We start from the raw sequence: 17359 nt of genomic DNA, 5'->3' as shown, positions 1-17359 counted from the left end.
TTAAAGTTTATATATGAAATAAAAATTCATTCATCCTGCCCCAGAAGTTCAGAAGGTGAGATATAATCCTCATATTCTCTTTGTTACATGAATTCTTGCCCAGAAAGTCATATCATCCTCTAAGTTCCAAACATAACACTCTTTTAATTTTAGTGATATCAGGCAAAATTTGTCTATCCTGTCACAGAAGTTAAGCTCGTGACCAAGGCTTGTAATCTTTTGTTAACATGCCTGATAACTACTGTTCAATTAGTCAATGTCAGACTCTTAGGACAATGATCAGCACATAGTAAATGCTCAATAAAAATTAGGTGTTTATCATTTTTATTGTCATCAGTGTCATTATTTTGGCTCTGATTATAAAAGCCAACTCCTTTATTAGGAGGTTTTCAGTGTTCTTAACTGGTAATTTCTAATATGATTTTATTTTACAATTAAAGTACTTGGGAAATCAAGTTCACAGGAAACAGAATATTGAGGAGTAGACACATGTTAGAAGAAATGGATACTGGCCAAAAAGATGGTTTGCATCACTTACTGAGTAGCATTCTACCCATTTAACTTGTCTCTGGACTCCTAAACTACACAGCTGCCATACAGCCTAACATGATATACTCATAGAAGTCAGTTTAAACTCTATCATTGTAAAATTAGCAAATATCTCACAAAAACATTAGAAAGTCTTCATGTCCTTCTTTCTTCTCAAAAGAGTAATATATAGGTCTTAAACAAATGGGAAACCAGGTACAAAGAAAGTGATAGCTACAAATGTGAAGTAGGGTAGGAGAAAGAGTTTAGAAAAGGAACTTTCCTTGAACTGCAGTTGATACTTGTTGATTATATATTTTCTCACATATACCCATAATCTCATGCCTTACATATGCTATCACCACTATTGTATTTTAAGTTTCTTATCTGCCTTCTCCACTATGCAGAAGCAATGTTATTGTAACTTGCTCATTATTAGGCCCCTAGGGGGCCAAAACCCTAGCAGAAACCCTGGCACATAGTGTATTGGTACATTCCTGTTGAGTAAAAAAATGTATGAAATTGCAAGTGACATACTCACCATTAAACTGTGAAACTGTCCGATCTGGTGAAAATTTATCAAGACTGAAATCAAATTTCACGATCTGTAGTTCACTATCTAACTGGAAAATTTTTGATACTTTTGAGATCTCTCCTCTTATTCAAATCATCATTTATGTACCCTGACTCTGAAAAATTCTCCACATTTGCTACAGGAATTTCAGCTAAAAGTATGAACATGGATTATCAAAGACAACAAAACCTATTGTAGATTCAGAGTCAGAAAGTAGAGTCTGACACATGCAAGGCTCTGAACAGGCTGCCTCGTGTTATTTATACGCATCCTCACAGCAGCCCCATGTGGAAAGCAATGTGATTCTCTGTGCATATGGGTAAACTGAGGCACAGAGCAGTAATAGTTGTCAGAGTTTAAACAGCCAGTGAGTGGAATGGCTGGACTTCAAACAAGATCTCTGTGGCTCCAAAGTCCATCCATTTTTCATGATAACTTGCTAAATAAGCAAATAAAATTCACATGAAAATATATTAACATAGATTGGTAAATACAAAAAAAAATGGAAATTCTAACATATGAGTATTCCAATGATTTAAATTTAAGGCCCAGACTTAAAGTACAAAATCCGTTGTCTTTGATTCACATTAGTACTGTTAAATAACCTCATTGCAGACATGAAAGCGTTTGCCACTGTCTAAAACATACAATTCTGTAATAAGGATCAGCATGATGCATTGGGTTTTTGCTATAGAAACCTGAAAATTATTTTCCTTACATTTCGATTTTAAAAATAATCTCTTCATGAGGATAGATAGATATATGACTTTGTTCTATGTTTACAGGTTAACAAATCAAATATCATAATTTTGACTGCCAATATTTACTTCAAAGTATGGGGGAAAGGCTATTTACTAGGACATGCTTCCCTAGAACTGTTTTCATTTCCAAATCAGGCAGTAATAAGAGTTTTAAAAAGGATGGAAAGGAAGGCTCAAGGAATTACTAGGCATTAAGTGTTAACTATATGCCCAGTGCTTGACTGGATAAAGATGCTATGCCTATAGAAAGATGAGGGTTGCAACTATAATCATTATTGGGAGACGTCTATCATCTTCTACACACCAGAATTCTCAATCGAAATCCTGTTCAGAGAATTGACTGGGTTCAACTCCCCCACTCCTGGGAATTCCTGCAGCTATATCCCTACAGAAGGCAATATTGCGCTTATCCATGGCGAGGAGGATGTTAATCTGCTGAGCTGTTCTTTAAAAATACCAAACCACTGACGGTATTGATTTTTGGCTGTTTATACAACTATAACTCCTCAGAATTTAATATGGAGAAACCAATGCTGTTTTAGTGTGTTTTTTGTTTTTTAAGACCTTTGTTTTTGGACAAGCTCAGTGCTTTAAGTGTAAACAAGTATGTTGTAAACTGGTCCACTGAATGACAAGCCAACAGATTTGAAGCCAGCTGTCACATTTTATTAGTCATACCCATAAATCCAGCCTGGTACTGGGATCATTCCCACTATTGCTGCATCATAGACAAGGTATTGAGGAGAGGGTTATCTCCCCCTTTTTAGTGTACTTTATTTGGAAGTGTAAGGGATTGGCTGCGTTCTGTGGATTGATTTCCTTGCAAGTTTTCATAAGGGGAGATTGATGATTTATGTTATTTTTCCTTCCCTCTTTCACATTGTCTGCTTTTCAGTCATGTATCTGGACACCAGTCCTGACTCACACTTTAAATCTAAAACCCATCACTCTCTATCAGTACAATATTCCCATTTTGACCCTCCTCCCCAAAAAGAAGTAATTCTACTTTCTTGTCAATAGATCTCACAGGCTTGCAACATTACTAAATAAAGCATAACAACCATAGCTGAGCCTTTATGTTTTACCACCAATATGAATTTGAAAGGAGTGTCATCAAGAAAATCATCTTCAAAGATATTTTCTTGCATGCTTAAGTACTGCTGTGAGATGAAACTGGAAAGACTGCAGCAGTTCTGAGACCCTGGGCTTTTTGCTGTTCTGATTCTTTCCTCACTAGCAGAGGCAGTGAATTTAACACTCAGATTTGCTCTGACAGGCTGACAACTGATATCACAAGACCACAGCTAAGAGTGGTTTATTACTTTTAGTGGGATTTATTTAATTCAGTTTCACAGCCTGAGGGTGGGGTAAAGATTTAACTTGAAATTAAATTCCAGCAGGAGACCTTTTAATATAAGAAAAATGGGCAGAAGGATAAATGACATGCTCAATTGCAATGAATTAAAAAAAAAAAAAAGCCTATATTTAACATGGAAAAGAAATCCCACAAAATCATTTCAGTTGTTTGACAGATATAGAGAGAAAAAGTGCAGATGAACTAGTAAGTACGATAGAACTTAAAAGAGAATAATCTAAAGGAAAGTTTTTGACACACTAGAATTTCTTCAATACATCCAAAAAAAAAAAAAAAGTCCCAGTTTATGAATGCTTTCCGTCAATGTCTGGATAAGTTGATAAGAAATCCCAAGTGTTCTTCTGTTGTTTAACTTTAAACTGTACAATAATTCTGGATAAAATAGTAGAGTTTAAGCAAAGCCATAGATAGAAATTATTCTAGTTTTTAACCTAAACACAGTGAATGCTAACGCCCCAAAATTTAGTACAAGAAAGTGGTATTCATTTGTACAATAAGGTAAGAAAAGTGGAGTTTTATCATAACAGGTAACTCAGACAGGGTCTTGCCAATTGGGATACTCAAGTGGTATTGGATGGCTATGATCATGGTCCTCTAGTGTTTGCTTATGAGAAATGGATATCACTTACATGGAGAAAAGGAGATACCACCTGATGGTAGATATTGGAGTATCAGTGATATATTTTGATTTCAGACGTAATATTTTGTTGTCTTGGACTATCTTTTGTAAAGAAAAACAACTGTTTCATAAAAACCTATTAAACGTGCTTTCTGTATGCTTGTCGTGTCAACTTCAAGGAATTGTAATTGTTGTGTCTTCTCCCCCCAGGTTTGTGTGTGTGTGTGTGTGTGTGTATGTGTGTGTGTGAGTGTGAGTGTGTGTGTGAATTTATTTATTTATTTTTATCTCCCACCAATAAGTGAGAACATGTGGTATTTCTCTTTCTGTGCCTGACTTGTTTCACTTAATATAATTCTCTCAAGGTCCATCCATGTTGTTGCAAATGGCAGTGTTTCATTCTTTCTTATAGCTAAGTAGTAATTTTGGTAATGGGCCACAATAATCAACCACATTGTATATCGACAAAATAAAATTAAAAACTAATAATAAAATAAAATAAAATAAAATAAAACCTATTAAACGTGAATGTTTTCTATTGAAGAAAAAACTAATTTTAAAGCTTTGAGGAACTCTATGTTAAAGAAAGAATAGAATAGAGTAAGCAGAATAGCTATTTGCCTCATTCAGTGTTTAAAGACATTCCAGTTTAGTCCAAGCTTTGGAAGTGTACATCCAGATTACACCAGACCTGAGGTCCATCAACTCAGGAGCAAGCCTGGCCCTAAATCATAAAGGTCATGACCTTTATGTTCACCAACCAAATACCACATCTTCATTGCATCTCTCCTCTCTTTAGAAATTCAAAGCTCTCATGGCTGTCCAAGGAAACCTTCTTTGAAAACCCACATTCACTTGCTAAGGAGCTGTTCTGCTTCCCTCTTCCCTATAAAAACCTGTGCTGTGTTCACTGGAGCTAAGTGGTTAAAAATTGTCGCATGTAAATGGTAATAGCTGAATGCAGGATTTTTCATATCATCTTGGTTCATGGCATCCCTAATTGTCTCAGTAATTTTTTTATCTCATCCCTTGGCCAAAAGAAGTACCTAACAGTCCCATTTATGAAATAGTTAGCTCCAAGCACCTTAATAAGCATGTATGTCCTAAAAGCTTGGCAACGATTGGACAGTTCACAAACTTTTCAAACTGTGTCATAAGATTGGACTCTACCACCTTCATTGAAAGGAATGCAGTAATAAGTGTTAAAGATGTTAACTACCTTAAGCTAGTAGTTCAGATTGACTGTGTTTTTCCTGAAATTTTTAAATATCTTGCAGGGTCTTTTTGAGTTTTCAGTGGGGCCCTAGGTGACTGCAGTGCTCAGTTTGGGAACTACAGGCCTGATGTGTTATTTCTATTAACAATTCTGCATTTCAACAGAGATACTCATTGTTTAACACTCAGATTTGCCCTGACAGGCTGAGAACTGACATCACAAGACCACAGCTAAGGGTGGTTTATTACTTTTAGTGGGATCTATTTAATTCAGTCTCACAGCCTGAGGGTGGGGCAAATTGTTGGTGACAATTTCACATAGTATGGTAGACCCAACTAAGAAACACTTGATGACAATGATTCTTTTTGTATCTCTGTTCTCATATCACTCACAAGCTTCCTAATCCATGGCATTCCCTGAATTAAAGCCTTGGTCAGAATCTAGTACATTCTTATGGGTTTATCCAAATTCCTAAGACACTGACTGACTCATTTTCTATTATTGGTACTTTTCTTAAAATCCCAATGTAATTTATCAATGATTATTTTTTCTTTAGGAAGAGTCTGATTTACCATAGTCAAATCTGACCCAGTATAGGAAGAAGCCCTCCTAACTAGGCAAACCACAAGCAATGGCCATGACCACTCGGAGGGCAAATATTTCCATCCCTGCCTCTTAGCATTCCTCTTCCTCTTTGCCTACCCATCCAAACTGGACTTACAGGATATAATGCAACCAACATCTTCCCCTACTTGGATCTATGTTTCCATGGAGTCATTTTTCTCTCAGATTTGCCCCCAGTATGATTATGATTTCTTTACCAGAGTTCTTGTCTAGAATCTTGTTTACATGAGTTCGAATGGCTTCAGCTCTAAATAACTTGGTACCGAATTGCTTTCATCTAGAGGCTCCTCATCCTGACATGAGCTTTTGTCTTGTCCTCAGCCTAAGTGAGCTTCACCCTCAGACTGGTATATGAAATACCTATTGTGGTTTTAGGCCTCATGGCCATGATCAATAATTCCCATAAGAAGAGAGAGAGGGTTACTTCCAAAAGGCCTTTCAGAAGAATAAAGAAAAAGTGTCTCAAAAGCCTCCAGAAAACTTCTCCCATTTCACTCCTTTTTAGATATTTTCATCCCAAAACACACTAAATAAATGTAATCTAAGAAGTGATATTTCAGATAGAAGGTGTTTTCCTGTTCAGTAATATTATTTTTAAGTGCAGATTGAGTGCAGATTAATCATCAGCCTCCAGATAGATTTAAAAATGGGTGATTAAAATTGTGTGGAAAGACGTATTCCCTCTCAAAGGATGACTCCACCTCTTCTCACCCACCACCAACTGCTTGGAAGTCTCATTTTTGTGGTCAGTTATTACATTCCATTTTACATACGAACTATATTCTATTTACTTTTAAATTATTGTTTCCTACTCCCATAACATTGTTTTTATTATTCAGTGATGTTTGTTTCTATCTATGGTTTGAGAAAGAGCATCTAATGCATTTTCTTATCAGAATGAATACAATGTTTTTTATCATTTATCAACTTTTTAGTCAGTGGCAGGCTTTTCAAAGAAGAGATAAAGTCATTAAGCAAGGGATAGGCATTTACCTAAAGCAATTTACTTCTTAGGTGATTTGATAATTGAGATATCACCATACTTTTTTTCTGCAGTGAAGCTAAACTGAAGGCCCATCTGCTGATGAGTAGCATAACCAGATTTCAGGTTAATTAGCTCCCCAGTGCCCTGTATGTATTTACACCATCAGAAGATCAAAAGGTACACATTTGAGTATGTCTGAAACCAGAGCTCCCCTCTACTGAAATCGAGTGTATGCATTTTATTGAGTCCCTTCTCTGCCAAGTAGTCAAATGGTAAAGGAGTGATATTACAAATATATTCCTATGGAAATTTTTATGCTGAGACTTATTGGTAAAGAATGCATTGAATGTTATATTTTCTTATTTTCAGTTTCCTAACGATGATATACATACATTCATTTTCTCTAAAAATCTTTATATTGAAACACTCTAGAACATAAGCTCTTTGAATGAAGACATTGTATCTTATATAGAGAATACAGATCGTAGACCAACGATTTTAATATGCAAAAAATAATTCCTGTTGACTTATAATTCAACTCAATTTCTATTTATTTCAAGTCCCCTTTTAAACAAGCTAACAGGAAATTTTAATCTCATTCCTGTTTCCAGGACTGTGTCAGTGTTCTATGTGACTTAAGCAGTGCCAAGACATTGAGGGAAGGGATGGATTGTGTCCCTGGGTCGTCGAACCACACATTTATACTAATATAATTATCATCTCAACCCAAGACCCTCTTTACTGATAAGCTACACTGAAGGGCACAGAAATCTCTCTGCAAGGATCTGATATCCCTGAACCCCCTCACTACTTACCAGAAAAGATCTCTTCCACCTGCTGGCTGATGCTTAAAAGTGCTTCTGCAGAAGCTTCACCATATGGCTTAAGAGAGTAAACCCTGTTGTAATGCAAATATAATTGATAGAAGAAAATTGTACAGAGGCAGCTGTTTTCACGATGGTGTGAATTAGCACTGGAGTTTTTCTTCACAGCATGTTAAGACATCATAGGTTTTCCAAGCAGAAAAGGAAGCTGCCCAAAGTGCTGGGCACTTCACATATCATGCTTCTCATCTCCCTATTTTTTCATGCACAATTTATTACTTTTATTTAAAGCTTAATAAACTGGCGAATGGTGATCGTTTCCATTTGCTATCATCTCCATATATGTTTTCTAACAGAAAGTTTTTGCCCTAAGAAATTTCTAAATTTAACTCATATGGGCACTTCAATACAATAAATCCTCAAGAAAATCCAGCCATTCAAATAAGAAACAATAAGCTCCATTATTACTAATTTAGCAGAATGTTGTTTATCAATTTTTTCAGTGTTTGGGTTTTTTCGCCCTTTGAAAGGGCCTAATTCTCAAAATACACACACGTTCTTTCACCCCCCTGCCCCCATACTCTAAGAGACTAAGAGGTAACCACGTGGAGATAAATGTGAACATGTTCACTTTCATAAAAGAATTGAAGCAAAGAGGATAAATAAGTTATGCATTTCAATTTGCTTTCACTAATGGAAGATTTTTGACTGAAAATGGAAAGCAAATTGTCTAGGGTACTAGTAGCAATTGGAATACAGTGAAAATCCATTTCAGATAAGTTGTCAAAAAAGGCAGAACAATGTCCAAAAATAATTTATCAGTCTTAATCTAATGTTTGCATTTATCTACCTTTTTTACTCTTATCAGCTTTACACATTTTTGATATAACCAGAAAAAACTAACTGAACTGCATGATTTTCTCTGCGTTGGGTTAGCCACATTCAAAGCAGTATTTGGCAGGGGTGCATGAGCCAGAAAGTTGGTCCACCTCAGAATTAGTAGCAAGGAAAGCCTGTTTCATCACAGAGCTTTAAGTATTGCTATTCATTTCAACTTCTCTTTTCTTGCGTCACTGTTGCAGCCCAAAGATTCTTGATACCCTCTAAGCTACCTGCCAATGGGTCATAAATTAAAGTTAAATCTATCGTTATTGTCTATATTCCCTTTATAATTTCCCACTTGGATTCTGTCTCAAGTTTTTCTATTTTTCTTAGGATTAGGAAAAATGGATAAAGAGTATGAAGCTATATTAGAAAGAAACCTTGAAATTTGCCACTCTGTGATTTGGGCTCCATTGTAGCTTTGGGCAAAGCCAGCCCTTGGAGGAACTAAAACTATAGGCAATGTTCCCTAGTGAGGGAGAAATAGGTTGAGAACCAGCTTTAGACTCTTCTGGGGACACTTTTTATCAGAACGTTTCTATCACATGAGGGTGTGTTTGCCTCATTGGGTGAGGGCTATCATTTGAAAAAGTCATAACCTCACTAGTCAATTAAAATTCAAATATCACAGGAACATAAAGTCAATAATAAAGATAAGCAAAATTTATTTTCAACATGATGGCTAGGTCAAAACAGGGCTTTCCATACTTAAATGTTGATGCAAAAAGGGGGTACTACAGCTTGAGAATCTGCCAAAGAAAGGCATTTCAGATGGAATGCTGGAGTAGAAAGCTGATCCCAAGGTCAGGGATGGAAAGGCAGAGGAAATCATGTGATGGATGAGCTTGACTGAGTGGCTGTGATATCACAAGACTTTCGTCACTGGAGCACTTGTCCTTTCTGATCGTGCCTGGTGCCATTGGTGGTCTTCATTGATGGAACTTTGGTGAAACTTTTCCTATTAGATGACCTTGGACACTGAGCCAGCTCTTGTCTTCCCCAGATCAACAACTTTCAATGCCAAATATATCGAATTAACTTCTCTCCCAATTTTCTTCCCAGTGTATAAGAAAAGCTAAGTACTTGCCATTTCAAACTGAGAATACCAATATAATTAAAATCAGACTGTGTAAGTCCAAACCTACTAAAAGAATCGGGATTTAAATGCTGGAAGAGAGCTTAGGGGTGATCAATCCAACTGCTACTCAAAACTTTCCTAGTGATGACATTCTTCAGGTCACCCATGACAGAAACATCATAGTTTTCATTCCGTTTGCTATCTCACCTTTTATATCAGCTGTAAGTCTCATGCCTTTATGAATCTGACTTCTCAATATCTCTTACTTTTGGCCTTGCCTTGCCATCTCCACTGAATCCACTCTGGTTTAAATAACTCTTTCCTAGATGCATGACTAGGTAAACTGGGGTCAAATCCCAACTCTTCCACTTGCTAGATATGCGATGTTGACAAGTTTGTTTATTTAATTAAAGTTAAATCTCCTCATCTATAAGATGGGACTGATATTTCCTCATAGTGTTGTTAAACTAAATAATGTACAAAAAGTATTTGGGTTATCTAGTCAGTGCTCAATATATGTTAAACACCTTTCAAGCTGATCTTAAAGTACTGCATTAATTTTATTATTTCCTTGGTCAGTATTTTTCATTATTTCCAAATATCTTAAACAGTATCCAAAACTTCTTGCCTTATTATAGGTCCTGTGCAAATGGCTCCCACCTCTGCATCTAATTAGTGTAAATTCCCTCTATTCTATACCAGCCTTCAGCTACAGCCAAGGTGAAGTTCTTGCTATTTCTTGTGTTCAACAGCTTCAGTCTGTGAAAGACCAAACTTTTTTCCATCTCCAAAAGAGAGGGGTTTTTTTCCCCACAATGCCCATCTTAGATACATCTTACAACTAACTATTTCTAGACTAAAACGTTTTCCAGTCACTGTAAATTCAAGAAGAGTCTCTTTGGTAATTAAATTTTCATCCAGTGTCATAACCTGTAGCAATATTCAATTTGCTTATCTATTTGAAAAATTCGACTCATCTACCTCCAGTTCAATCTGGGCTGAAAATAAAAAATGAAAATTAAAAGATGCAGAAAGGGAGAGCCCAGGCATTGTGTCTGAACTTTGAGAAGGACTGAGTGGCTACTTCCCCAATACCCATCAACATCTGACAGCACTGGTATGTTCGGTTACCGTTCTGGGAAGAGATGTAAGATGCACTCCATATACTTTCTTTAAGAACACAATTGTGTTGGTTTGGGGAGGTGGGAGATCCACACTGAAAATCAGACATTAGTAATTCAGTGGGGAGTCTACTGCTTCCCAGAGCAGCAGCATTAATTGTCCATTGGAAGTTGAATATGAGAACCTCCAGAGTCATTAAATGGCATAAAAATGTGGCCCGAGAATTCACAGTACTCATAGCAGTCCAGATAAGGATCATGGGACATATAGACTCTTGTAAATATAGAAGGTGGAGATATTTCATAGACAATGGTTTAAAATTCTAGGTCACCCTATTTACTGTAGAAGAAACAAGTCTACCACTCCAAATTTAATTTGTGATATGTCTATAGTCTTTGAGCAGCACGGATACAAAGACTTTAGTTCTTGCCCAAACACAAATAGTACCTCAACACTGATAAACTCTGAATATCTTGTCTAAAAGTGATCCACAAAATTTTCATGTAAAAGTACGATGGAAAAGAAGCTTGTGAAATGGCTAGTGGTGCTCTAGATATTGCCCAAAAATACTGTTCCTCAAATGCTGTAAAACATACCATTCCTCTCCCTAGAGCTTACATGATACCAAACACTGAGGCTGAGCCATGCTTTGCCTCGTTCCCAGCAACTGGGTCAATTCTGTGTAGTCAACCACTGGGTTCCAGGCCTTGCTCCTTGTGCTGTACAGCTAGTCTCCAACATACCCTGTTGGGCTGGATCACAGACCCATCTGCCCCATCCTGTGCAGGTCCTGAGTCAGGTAAATGAAAGAAAAACTGAGCAGCCACTGGCAAAGTGGACATGTTTTAGTCTTCCTTCCATGCCAAAGCACACAATAGCAGCAAGGAGCCAAGGAGCACACGGGCGTGCATGCGCACTAACTCTACTCTTACCTAACTTGTTTACAATGGATGTGCTGAATCATACCCAGCCGGATGTGAAGTGATAGGTGACCAAACCAAGTCCACTTTCCTCACATACCCCAATATATAGTCTCCAACATACCCCAGAAAAGCTGTAAGGGTTCCAGTTATTATTAACTTTATATTGGTGAAAAAAAGGGTGATTATCATTTATTGCATTCATTAACAAAAACTTAATCTAAAGAAGAAGAGAGAAACTGTCATTTTTCATGTCACATTTTTATTCATTTCTCCCTCAGAAGGGATACACCAGCTTATACCTCATTTTCTTCAAGAATAAACATTCTGACTCCTAAATTGGGTTCGTTGTCCCTTCTAGGCATTTGCAAGCAAATGCAATTTCCTATGCAAAACTCGAATTTAGAAAGCAATACTTTGGGTTGTAAATATCTGGTTATTTACCTGGACCTCTGAGACTCTTTTTACATTTTCTCACATCCACCCTAAATTGTAATCCTTTGGGGACAGTTCCAGTTATCTACTGCTGTTTAATAAACTACTCCAAAACTTAGCAATTTAAAATAACAACAGTTTTGTTGTCTCACAATTTTGTGTGTGAGGAATTTGGACAGGGCTCTACTGATCAATTTTCCTGCTTTATGTACACTGAGCTGCGGTCTTGCAGGTATTAGCTCATGATAGTTTGGTCTGGAGAATCCAAGCTGGCCTCATTCATTTGTCTAGTGTCTCGGAGGGATGGCTGAAGGTTTGGCTCAGCTAGTACCATCCTTTGGAGTGCCTGCTAATGGCTTTTCTGCATGGTGGTCTCATAATTTCTTTGAGGGTGTCTCAGGGCTCCCAGAGTGACTGTGCAAGCAGGCACACAGAGAAACTGCATGGCTTATTATGACCCAGCACTGTAAGTCCCAGAACACCAGTTTCATCACATTGTGTTGCTTAAGCAAGTCACCATTGCTAGCCCAGGTTCAAGGGGAGGAAAACCAGACTCCACTTTTCAAAGGGTGGAGCACCAAAGAACTTATGGACATCTTTAGTCTACTATAGGCACTTTCCTTCATTTATTCAAAACATACTTATTGAACTCCCCTTAATTCATTCTAGACATTGTGCTAAGCACTAGAAATAAAGCAATAACAACGAAAAACAAAAAACAAGACCTTCTCTCCTAGCACCAAGCACAATGTATGGAATGTCACAGATGCCCAACAAATGGTTAAGAAACTTAACAGGTGAGGTTAGAGAGTTGCAGGGATGGACAGCTTTTCCCTTCAGGAATGTTCAGAACAAAGTGATTGAGAGGGAAGAAGAAACATTACTTTAACATTTTGACTCTTTCTGGGCAGGTGTTATATCTTCTAGTATGTTTAATGAGCATGCCTGGCATTGCCAACCCAACCAGATTCAAGCTGAGAGTTTTCTAGTCCCCACTGAAGATCCATTTTAGTGCAACATATACCCAAGAAAACTTTAGATTAAAGAAACAATGTTTTGTTTCCAATTCTACTTTTTAATTTTTCTAGGACTTAGGCACCTTTGTTTCATGATGAAATCCAGACTGTTTATGGAACTTCCCCTCTTCAATACAAAAATCCACCAGAGTATTAAATCATAATGATAACATCTTTATATACCTCTGTGAGTAAGCCGTGTAGACATAGCCTATTTAGGGTATTCTTAGTGTTTTATTTGTTTTATTTCTGTGAGACTTGCCCAAACGACTTGAGGAAATGAGATACAGTATGGGGAATAACCTATCAGTTCAGGTTCCTTCCACACTTTTCTGATGCCATTATGTGTTTTAGTGTTGATGCATTCCCAAAAAGAAAATCAATTGCTGTGACAACATGGACTCAAGACACAATTTTAATGATACATTTCACAAAGAATGATGGAAAATTTAATATAATATAAAGGTGGTAAACTTATGAAGTTTTTCATAAAAGTCACATCATTTTTATAAAAGGTTATCTTAAGGAAAACTCTTTCAAAGGAATTTACAAAGAGCAATCTTATTTTTATTACAGCAGGCACTATATATCACATAGGCAGTTTTTTTTGTATAGCGAACGATCACCACAAAAGGGAATACTCAGTGTTGGGAGAAATCCAGTTCCCCCTTTATATAATTTAAGAAAACCTTGCAAATAATAGTGCATGTTGACAAGGTCTAGTACATATATATTTTAAAGTTGTGACTAGGCGTTGTCTAGTACAATGGACCTTCACATGTCTTTTTAATTTCCTTTTTCTTCACAAAAATACATAAATCTAACAAAATGAGACCTTCTAAGATCAACTTTTGAACACTTAAACAATATGCCACTGAGTAATGATGTACCTTTCCAAGAGAAAATAATATTCTATTTTCTAAAAATTCTCCTTAGAAAATACAAAGAGAAAAATGTAGTGCTGAAAGCAAGCTCTGCAAAAATGCATGTTCAAAGAGCTTTGACTTGTAAAAGAGGAAGAACAAGATTGCTCCAGAGCCATTCAGACTTGTAGTTAATGAAAGTCAGTATATACATTTTTTTCTACTTAACAAGTGCATTTCACTTCTTTTATCATCTTTAAGGAAATACTTTTACAGATGGCTAATAGAGAACTTCAAAGAAAAAAGTGATAATTTTCAGAAGTTAATCATAACTAGAACCAAAAGTAATGAAACAAAATATTAATATAATATTATAATTTTATTTTTGAAATTTGTGCCTTTATAACTTGACTTATATTTCCTTACCTCTGAAAATAATAAAAATAATATGAAGTTCTGTTCATTTCACTTCAGTTTTGTTTTATAAGTATGCAGTGATCTGGAAGCCTCATGTAAATTTTGGTAAAGTTATTAGGTTAATTCCCCCTCGACATTTGATGTGAATATTATGAATGATGGTAGGTAAAATGGAAATAAATTTGGACTTTTATTCAAGAAGAATTAAAATTCATGTTCATCTTTATGGAGATCCAAAGATTCAGATCTTGCCCCCCTAGACTCTTTCTGAGAGAATCCATAAATGATGTTCAATCAGCAGAATGGACAATAAACGCAAAGTAGTTAAATGACAGAACAACGTATAATCACAGAAACTGATAAAAATGTGTTGGTAAATTTAATCAAATATTCACTATAAGGAACAAATGTGATTATAACTAAAATACTTATTCTTATAAAAGATGTGTAAAAAGTCTAAACAATGAGAGATGGTATCTTATTCAGTGTGTAGTTGAAACATGAAACATTTGTTATACTACTCAGAGGAAGGATGAGGATACTGATTAATTTTGGACCTTGTTAGGAAAATTTATAGCTAATTGTATATGTTTAAAAAAATTGAGTAAATACTAAAAAAAAATGAATAAAATGAATGATTTCCAAAGTAGCAGAAGAATGAAAAAAGAAGAAAAATATCAAACCAAGTTAACTGCGAAGAAAGAAAACAATATTTTTAAAAACTTAATTAAATGGTAGAAATAATTGCAAATGTGCACCAGTAATCTCAACATACTGAAATGGAATAAACTCACTAACGAAAAATGATAAAGCCTCTCAGATTCCCTTTTTAACATCCTGTTAATTTTTTTTTTTACAAGAGCCTTACCTACAAAAAGATAATACTAAATGTTAAAAAAAAATTTTAAAGGATAGAATAACAGAATAGGTTATAAAAGGCAAATAATGACCAAGAGAAGACTTAGGCAACAATAAGAATTTTAGATAAAATAGAATTTAAGAAAAAGAGCAATAAGAATGAGTTACAGTACCTAATGGTAAAGATAATCTACCAAAAATGACATAACTATCATGAATTTGTGTGCACCTAACAAATTCGTTTGAAATACAGTTTCATAATATTAATGGAGAAATATGCAATGACGTCATACCTCTACCAGGAACTGATAGATCAGGCAAAGTAAAAATAGCAAGGGTATAGAGGATCAGAACAACACGATTACTGGATTTCGTCTAATAAGTGTATATAGCACCTTGTAGCCTACAAATAGAAAATATATTTGTTCTTTTCAAACACCCAGGAGCAACTACAAAACATGAATATAAAACAGGTCTTAACAAAGTCCAAAGAATCAATATCAGAAAGATCACATTCTCTTAATTTCAGTTTCAAGGCAATTGAAATAGTTAGGGTTGCCAGATAAAAACAGGCCTTCTAGTGAAATTTGAATTTCAGATGAACAAATAATTTTTTAGTATAAACATGTTTCCTGCGATGTTTGAGATGTGCTTATACTGAAAAATTATCTGTTGCTTATCCAAAATTCAAATTTCATTGAGAATACTATTTTTTATTTTCTAAATCTGGCAATCCTAGAAATAAAAAAATATATATATTTTTATTCATCAATAAATATACAGAAAACCAAAGCAAAACAAAACAGAGACTATGACTGTAAACTAGGAAAGGTACTCTGAATGTACTCTTAGCACATAGGGTCAAAAGAAAATTACAAAGAGAAGTGTAAAGTATCTTAGAGAAAAGAAAATAAGAAAGAGAAGAGAGGACTCATCCTAACAGATATTCGAACTACTGTAAGGCTATGGTTTTTTAAACGTGGTGGTATTGTTGCAGAAAGAGATACATAGGGCAGTGAGATGGAATTGACAAAGAGATGTACCCTTGTGTGGAAGTTTGGCGTTTGACAAGGTGATATTACAAGTCAGAAGTCAACAGATGAGTTTTAAATAAAACTCATTTCATCCGTTTATTTTCCAATTGGAAAATAGATTATTTCCCAGTGCTACATAAAATTTATTTTTAGACATACTAAAAACTTAAATAAAACTTTAGAAGAACATATAGAATATCTACTTGAATTTAGGGAGGAAAGAATTATTTTATACAGAGCACAAAAAGTGTTAACCATAGAAGAAATATTGATAACATTGTCTACATCAGCATTAAAAATATCTATTAAAAGCATATTTAAAAGACTAGCTACAGGCTGCCCAGTAAGCTGAGTTGGTTAGAGCACAGCGCTGATAACACCAAGGTCCAGAGTTCAATTCCTATACTAGCCAGCTGCTAAAAAAAAAAAAAAGAAAAACGAACCAGCTACAGACTGAGTAAAGGTACTTTCATTACATATGATCAACAAGGGATGGTTAGTATCAAGAGTATATTGGAAAAACTCCTAAAAATAAACAAGAAAAAAACTCAAATAACTCACTAGAAAAATGGGCATATAATATCAAGAAACAATTTTTAGGAAAAGAAACTTGAATTTCCAGTAACTATGAAAAGATGTTCAACCTCACTAATAATTAGGTAGATACAAAATAACACCCATTAGATACGCAAAAGAAATAGAATAAAAATCAGCAAATAGCAGTATTTGCTGATTTCAAATGTAACTCTACCATTTATTAGTTGTATGATTATAGCAAGTTATTGAATTTCTCTTTGTCAGGTTTCTCAGTAAAATGAGAACACGCAAGTTCCTATGTCAGAGAACTGTTATAAGAATTAAATGAATTAATATTTTCAAGGTTGAGAACAGAGCCTGCCCATTTTAAGCACTATGTAACACTTTGTTAAATAAAAGAAGTATTGGCGAGGATGTGGGAAAACAGGCAGTCTTCATTCCTGTGAGCAGAGGTGTTTATTGGAGCCCCAACACTGGACAGCAACTTGGCAATGGCTAGTAGAGGTTGAAATGTGCATAATTCTAACTTTTAACAAACAGAATACAATCCTAAAATAGCTACTTTTTTTCCATCTGTGACAAGTTCCACAGCCCAGCTACATATTCCTGGTCTATGTGAACTCCTCTGGTTACTTTAAAACACAAAACACAAAGACAGTTGCATTTCAGTAGTTGATGCTTGAATTCTTCA

The sequence above is a fragment of the Cynocephalus volans genome, chromosome 16 (assembly GCF_027409185.1).
Source record: "Cynocephalus volans isolate mCynVol1 chromosome 16, mCynVol1.pri, whole genome shotgun sequence".
Lineage (NCBI taxonomy): Eukaryota > Metazoa > Chordata > Mammalia > Dermoptera > Cynocephalidae > Cynocephalus > Cynocephalus volans.
Note: the sequence above shows the minus strand (reverse complement) of the source record.